Source organism: Nannospalax galili, unplaced genomic scaffold (assembly GCF_000622305.1).
Source record: "Nannospalax galili isolate Female #2095 unplaced genomic scaffold, S.galili_v1.0 scaffold1188, whole genome shotgun sequence".
Classification (NCBI taxonomy): Eukaryota; Metazoa; Chordata; class Mammalia; order Rodentia; family Spalacidae; genus Nannospalax; species Nannospalax galili.
The window spans coordinates 615,838-623,745 of NW_008358629.1; the positions used below are offsets into that span (position 1 = coordinate 615,838).

Genomic DNA, 7,908 nt, shown 5'->3' on the forward strand with positions numbered 1-7,908 from the left:
AAACAGTTACTTGGTTGGTGAATATGTAATAAAGAACTGAACTATTGCAGGGAAAAAAAATAGCACCAGGCGTGGTGGTGCATACCTGTAGTCCCAGCACTTGGGAGGTAGACACAGGCAGATCTCTGTGAGTTCCAGGCCAGCTGAGGCTACAGGGAGAGCCTATTTCAAATAGACCAAAAGAAAAAAAAAGAAAGAAAAAAGAAAGCAACGTACAACTGAAGCTGTCAAAGAGAAGTGTGCATAGACTATTGACTACACTATTAAGTCTAAATGGTTTCTATATGCTAATTGAAGACAGCCTAAAGTTTAATAAAAATTGAGGGGATAAATATATTTACTTCTGTATCCTCTCTTTGTCTTAAGGAATAAATCCAGAAAATACTAAGTCGTCAAGACTTAGTTACCCACAAGTAAATAAATCCATATAGATAGCATCATGGTATACTATCACTTGGTCATCGCATGCTATATACCAAACACTTTAATGTCAGTAAGATGAATAATATTAAGAACAACAGAAAAGAGACACACAGGAACTCTCAAAATCCTATATTTTCTTATGAGAGTAAATCTTCTACAGAGGACAATTACATGTGAATATTGCCTAACTATATTTTCTTTCATCATAACAATCTTATATATGGTGCTTATAAGACCCAGGAAAGAGCAACGGGTACTTAAATAGAACATATTAAGTGGGTTCTCTGAATGCTATATTTACTCAGAGTAAGTAATACAGTGCACATCTTTCCGTTGCGCCAGCTCTAGCATAGTGTTCAATTCTGCTTGCACAGCAGCAAGCTTGCGTCGATCTAAACTGTCACGAAAATGCCATATGCCATAGCAATGAACAGGGATAGGGTAAATTATATATTTAAGTTCCTTCAAGGGAATTAAGAGCTGAAGAATTCTCCTGAGCATAGGCATAGTAATGGGGTTAGAACTAAAGCTAAACACATTGAGATGGGAACAGTGGCTTAGTGCTGGGAGGAGAAGAGGCACTGTAGAATCTGTTATCATGCAATGGTCTATTTCCAGATGTATCAGGGTACCTGAGACTTTCTCCAGGAGATCCCCAATGGTCACACAATCTTCCCAATACATTTTATTGTTACTAAGATTCAACATCTTTAGATGGTTGGTCTGAGAGCACTGAGTCAGATACCTGAAGTCACTGCTAGAAAGGCCACAGAAAGGCAAACCCAATAAATCTATACCATGTGGCAGAACTCTGTAGGGAGAAAACATAAAAGCATTTTTGAAGAGTAAGGACTAGATGAGGGAAACTATACCAATAAATCTAGAATAAACTGCTTTGACCATATATTTTGCAGCAGCTAACAATGTGGGCTTACAACCACTTGATAGATATGTGCTCTGGGAAAATACTTTCACATTCTGACAAATAATGTTTTAACACTGGAAATGTATACAATGTATTTTATAAAGTGGTTTGTGAAAGAATTAGTGAAAATATCAATTGATTTAATAATTACAATTATCAAATTGAGGGGCTGAAGAGATTGCTCAGTGGTTAAGGAGCACTGGCTGTTTTTGCAGAAGTTCTGGATTCGATTCCCAGCACCCACGTGGCAGTTAAAAACTGCAGCTCCATTTCCAGGAGGGATCCAATGCCCTCTTCTGATCTCTCTGAGCATTACAGGACACGGGTGCACTTACACACATTTAGACAATACACTCATGCATAAACAATAAATATAATATATATATAATCAAATTGAAATGAGTTCACCTATTTGGTGGAGAAAGTGCACAGAAGGCAACCAGCTTTCTGAAGCTTCCCTTTGTCCAGTCACTAAATGACAACCCCTATATTAATTGCCCACAGCATGGAGATATCTGATTAGCAAAATTATTTAATATTATAAACTATAGGTATCTGGCTATGATGCTGTGCATCAATACTACAGCATAAAATCTTTCTCCATCTCCATTCCTCCTCTTCATCTCTAGAAGGCTGGAACAGAACTGCATGTTCTGTTAGCCACTATATTGCTGGAATAAATGTCTGCATATGGTTGACTGACTAGCTTGGTTTGGGAATCCTGTATTTCTACTGCAGGAGATAAAGATACTCTCTCCTGTGTTTTAAACTCCCAGAATTGTACATGCTGGCATGGAAGGAGTAAAGACTTATATGGACCTGATCAATAGCCGATAATATTGTTTCTCCTGTCTTAAAAACAAGCTGGCTATTCAAGAAACCCAGGTACCTACTCCAAGGCCTCACCTCAGGAAACTTCTGAGACGATCTGTGATGCAGAAAGAAGACAAGTTGAATTCCTTGAGGTGGTCCATACGCTTCAGATGACTGAGCAAATTTTTAAAGAGTTTCCCACTCAAAGATCTATAAGTGATTTTAGACAGACAAATTCTTTGTAGATGGACCACCTGAGACAAAATTTTAATGATTTCACTCAGAGAAGCCTGCTCAATTGCCAAATGATCAAGGCATTTTATACTGAGTAAACTCAAGGTACTTTTGTGTTCTCTCAAATTTTCAATTTGCAAATCTCGGCAGCAGAGGTGCAAAGACCCTAAGCTCTCTTCTACTTTTCTCAGAATCAAAGATAAGAAATCCCTTTCCCTTTCAGAACCATCAAGGCAAAGGTCCACCATCAATTCCATAGACTGCCTGGAGGACTGAACCTCAGATGCTGTATTTACAGTACTACACTGAGCTTGCATTGTCAGGGCAGAGTGTGTATAATTAGTACAGGAATGAAAACAGATCAGTGACTTAGTATAGAATTCAGGGCATACGGTCCTGCAGGCACCATCCTCTCTTAAATCAAGAATCCTCAGTTTAGGGGACCTGCAGTGAAGAGAGTAGATAGACTATGTTAAGAAGTAGAAAACATTAATGGAACCCAGCACAATCAATGAAAACATGTAGGGACAAAGCACTCTGTTCTTCATTCCATATACAACTATCAGCAAGTTTTTCCTACGTAAATACAACGGCATTTATTACTTGTATCTTGTATTCTCCACTAATTCCCACAGTCTTGGTGCTTCTTTCTCCTATGTAACTAATTTAGTACATATACCCATTAATAGTATCCCTGAAGCACCACTATGGCAAAAACACTTCTTTTTGTACCACATTAGAGTCTTTTAAAAGACCTCAACTATTGTTAACAACCACCTCACATATTATAAATCCATCAATAGTGCCTTCAAATAACTTACATTCCATAGTCAATAATGTGACACATCTGTTTTCAAAGTGACCTCACGTGTTGGGCCAACAGCCTCACATTTTTTTCAGCATTTACCTTAATGGTTTATGAGAGATCAGCAGGTTTCAGTCAATGCCCTGCTCTCTTACTATGCTTCTATTTTACATAGACTTACCAAGAAGTAGTGTTTGGGGTCAGAGAGACCTGAAGACTCTCAATCATGGCTTTCAAGAGTTCATGCTGTGGCTCCCGTATATTTAATGTTGCAATATGGAGACAGGTAAAGGGCCAATTCTTTATCAGTGCCATGATGATATTCTTATGTCCACTCATGAAGGCAGCATTGAACAGTGGAACAAAAAACTCTCTTGGGGTTGCCTTGAGAGCATAGATGGCTACAGACTCATTACTCAGTAGACTCTTTACAGCAAGATCGAACAGTGTGGCTGGGTCACTGGAGTCCATCTTACCAAACCTGTATCAGAAAGAAAAACATTTAGCAGTCCTAACAGATATCAACTGTCTCTTCTTTGCAACCAGTGCTAGCAATGTACAAAATATTTAGAAAATAAGCATGTTGTGAATCAGAAAACACCTCAGAGACCTCTAGTTAAGATACAGCTTATAAATTCACTCATGAGTGTATAAATGTACATATAATCAACCCTAGTACACACACACACACACACACACACACACACACACAAAAAAAAAACACACACACACACACACATATATATATATATATATATATATGATAGAATGCCATTAGATATTAGCGGTAAGTTAGCAGATGATAAACTTTGGTCTCATAGCTACCTGGCTCCCAGTATTTCCTTTCAATAGTATAAAGCTATCAAAAATGAAAAGGATACATAAAAGGATACCACCATCATTGGAAATAGAAAATATTAAGACATCAAATTAATTGTGAATAAACAGACAAAAGAATGACACTCCATCCCATCACCATATTTGTGGCAGATTAAGACAGACCAAAACTGCAAGAGACATATATGAAGATAGTTAAGGCCTTCAAATGTACCTATAGTAAGAGTTAAAACTCTAACCAAAAGGGGACTGGGAATTTTGGGAAAGTCTGAAGGTTAACTTCTCAAACTGGCAGAGATATTAGCAAAATGTCTTCAACAAATTATAGGTCCTGCCACTTTATAAAATCTGCATGCTCCTTGGGTGAATGTGTTAATAATCAAACCACGTAGTTTTAAAAGATCTGTTTTGAATGTACCTGGGGATGTAATTTACCAAGTGTTCCAGATTCTATATTAAAGGTCACCAACCCATTCTTACTTGATTTACCCTTAACAAACTCAATATTAAGAAAATATCAGATCTCCTGATACATTGAATTCTAGATCAAAAGGCTCTGCAAACACTTACTGGAGTTCTATCATCTGCTTATAAAATAAATATATGAAATTACGTGCTGTAATAGCTTAGCCAATGATAGAAAAGGAAAATGTGAGAGGAGACACAGCATACCAGTCAAGAGATCTTATGGTAAAACTTCTGCAACTATGGGGCTGGAGAGATGGCTCAGCAGTTAAGAGCACGGGCTATTCTTGCAGAAGACCTGGATTTGAATCCCAGTACCCACATAGTGGCTAACAACTGTCTGTAACTCCAGTTCCAGGGGATCCAACACCTTCTTCTATCCTCTGAAGGCACTGCATGGCATGGTTGCACTTACATACATGCAGGCAAAACACTCATACACATAAAAATAAATAAATAAAAATTCGGAGGCTGGAAAGATGGCTCAGCCTTTAAAAACACTGGCTGCTCTTACAGAGGACCTGGGTTCAACTCCCAGCACCAACATGGAATCTAACAGCTGTGTATAACTGCAGTTCCAGGGGATCCAACATCCTCTTCTGACCTCCATGGACATTGCATAACATGGGTACACTTATATACATGCAGGCAAAACACTCATGCACATAAAATAAAAATAATAAATACAATACTAAAAAAACTTCTGCAACTACAGCATTGTCATAACACTGGTACAAAAATAAACAGAACTGGAGAGATGGCTTAACAGATAAGACAGCATACTGCACTTGGAGAGGACTGGCATTAAGTTCCCAGCAGTCACATTGTGTGTCTCACAACTGACTCTAAGTCCTGCTATAGAAGGGTTCTGACTTCTTCTGACCTCTCAGAGCACCTGCAACTCATGTGAACATACAGAAACAGAATTTGAAAAATAATGATATAAATCTTTAAAGAAAAGAGAAATACCTCACAGAACATTTTAGGAAACCTAGAAATAGAAGAAGAACCAATGGAACTTGGTATGTAATAAAATAAATATATAAAATTGTATGCAGTAATACACTACTAAAGACAGATGTAATAAATATTTAATTCTACATTGAGACACAAGAATACTTAAAGTACATCCATGAAACATACCAAGTAAACATTAACTGAAAATGAATTATACATCTAAACAAAAATTTTAAAATTCAGCTTCTTAAAGGAAACACGGCAGTTGAACTTAAATCACATCACAGGGCAAGGATTTCTCAGCATCTCTCAAAATCTAGGGGCAATGAAAAAAAATCAGTATGACTGCCTCAAAATAAAAATATTTCAAAATATAAAGGTTAATTTAACAAAAGGTAACTGACAAACTGCAATGATTTATATGCGGTATATATCTCAATTAGATAATACACTAAGTAAAATATAGTACACTAAATTTGAAAGAAAAAGGGCCCGAATTTCTTGTGAAAATGGGAAAAGAGGCTGAGGATATTGCTTAGCGTGTAAAGTGCTGCTGTGTAAGTATGAGGAACTGAGTGCACAGTCCCAGCACCAATGTAAAAGCAGGGCATGGCAGGGGATGTAGGGGACAGGTGGATCCTGAGGGGTCACTCTTAAGCCAGCCTAGCCAAGAACAGCAGTCTCAGTGAGGGAATTTGTCTCAAAAGATGAGGCGAGAATAAGTGAGGAAGACATCTCAACATCACAGTCAGACTTGCAGTGTGCACAAAAAATGACTTGACCTAAATATACATGTGCACACACACAAGTTAACACAGCAAAATTAAAAAGATATGTGCATTAATAGTTTACACAAAAATGTATTGAAAGGTCCTCAAAGAAATCAGAAATGCCAAAATATAGTGACAAATATATGTATATCAAAAGATCAAGTTACCCCTCAGTCTCTGGTAACATATAGGCAGGATTATAAAGGCAGCATGTTCATTTAATGAATGTGTGAGAAACATTCTTAGATATTGATATTAGACATGAAAATTAAGAAAAGTCTTGCACAGAAAAATTTTCAAGTGCCTGACAAAACGATATGCGCTCTTATCTTTTGCCCCAATAATCCCATTACTGGGTATATCCTATGAAGATCTATTTCCCCAAATAAAAAGGTAGGCATAGGCAATCTTATTCACTGAAGCATTATTTATAATTTCATTGAACAAGTAAAAAAATACACAACACACTATAGTTGTGCAGTAGTGATAGTTTTATATCGGGGATTATCAACAACTATCTAATTGGACTTAAAGCCCTCTAAATAGGAGGGAAATCATGTATGGCACTGTAAACATATGCAAATATACATAGCTGGAGAGGTCACAGAGCCTAGAGAAAGTCCTATCTCCATCATATCCCTAGACAAATGCTAAATATGGATCCTTATACTTATATACAAGTATACCATGCAGCACTGTTCATCAAACAAGCTTCTTTTTACAACAGAGTTCCACAACTGCTCACATACAGAGAATAAGTGTCTGTACTATGCCCAGTCCTGAGTGACACATCTACAATAGACCCTCTATACCTAAGGCTCACAAAACAGCAGAACAGGGTGTAAAGGAAATATTAATAAATCCCTCAACTCTCAGCAGCAAAGCTTCCTCATGCAACAGAATAAGACACACACAAAGGCCACAACTGGCCAAAGTACAGAGAATAAGAGACTGCAGAGTACTGTCCCTGGTAGGACTTTTATATTAGACCCTACCCACCTATGGTTCAGGGACCGTTGGAGAGGAGGGGGCAACTGATTATAAGATCCAGAAGAACTTGCGTACACAAAGACCCATGAAAATTCAGACAAAAACTCAGCATGTAACTGGGGAAATGGGCAGCAGGCCCTAACTTTAGCCAAAGAACTACTGGCAGCTGATTACTGCTGGGTTACTGAGAGTTGATATTCTTTAAGGGAGAGACTCTAGATAGGCTGATTAGATTCCAATGGATTAACTTGCACCAAGGGACATTTGGTTACACAAACTTAACCCAATAGGCCTTCATATATATATATATATATATATATATATATATATATATATATATATGGCAGAATGCATGAAATCTAAGTATGGGATCTGCAGATGGGGGACAGGGCATGAAGAAGATTAAAATGTTTTAGGATGTTCTGTACGAGGTGCACAAAAATTCAATAAAAATATACGTTGAAGGGGCTGGAGAGATGGCTCAGTGGTTAAGAACACTGGTTGTTCTTGCAGAAAACCTGGGTTCGAATCCCAGCACCCACATGGCAGCTAACATCTATCTGTAACTCCAGTCCCAGGGGATCCGACAGCCACTTCTGACCTCCGTGAGCATTGCACGACACGGGTGCACTTACCTACATGCAGGCAATACACGCATACACGTAAAATAAAAATAAATAATATATATA

General features: G+C 37.8%; 1 pseudogene; it reads right to left on the reverse strand.

The window, feature by feature from the left end:
• Positions 1-720: 720 nt before the first annotated feature.
• LOC103724748 overlaps positions 721-7,908 on the reverse strand; it is a 17,519-nt pseudogene continuing 10,331 nt past the window's right edge.